We start from the raw sequence: 421 nt of genomic DNA, 5'->3' as shown, positions 1-421 counted from the left end.
TTTTTCGTTTTTGCGGTATGTCCACTGCAGCTTACAACTCATCGAGATCAGGTTGGATGTAGTAATTATTATTCGGTATAAAGGATACTTCTGTCGCTAATAGCATATACATATCCATTATTTACATTATTTACATTTGACGGATATTTGTCCTCATCTTGTTTGATGTGAACAGGTTTCGGCTGATATACTCTCCAGCCTTCATCAGGTGTCTTGGGGAAATTTCGAACCTGGATTCTCGTTCCTAAGGTATTTTCGATGTTATTATTATTATTATTATTATTATTATTATTATTATTATTATTATTATTATTATTCAGGGCACTGCCTGGAATCGAACTTGGAATCTAAGGGTTAGTAGTCCGCGCTTTTAACCACTACACCATATGCTCCACTACGCCATATGCTCCACTACGCCATA

Source organism: Octopus bimaculoides, chromosome 5 (genome assembly GCF_001194135.2).
Source record: "Octopus bimaculoides isolate UCB-OBI-ISO-001 chromosome 5, ASM119413v2, whole genome shotgun sequence".
Lineage (NCBI taxonomy): Eukaryota > Metazoa > Mollusca > Cephalopoda > Octopoda > Octopodidae > Octopus > Octopus bimaculoides.
Note: the sequence above shows the minus strand (reverse complement) of the source record.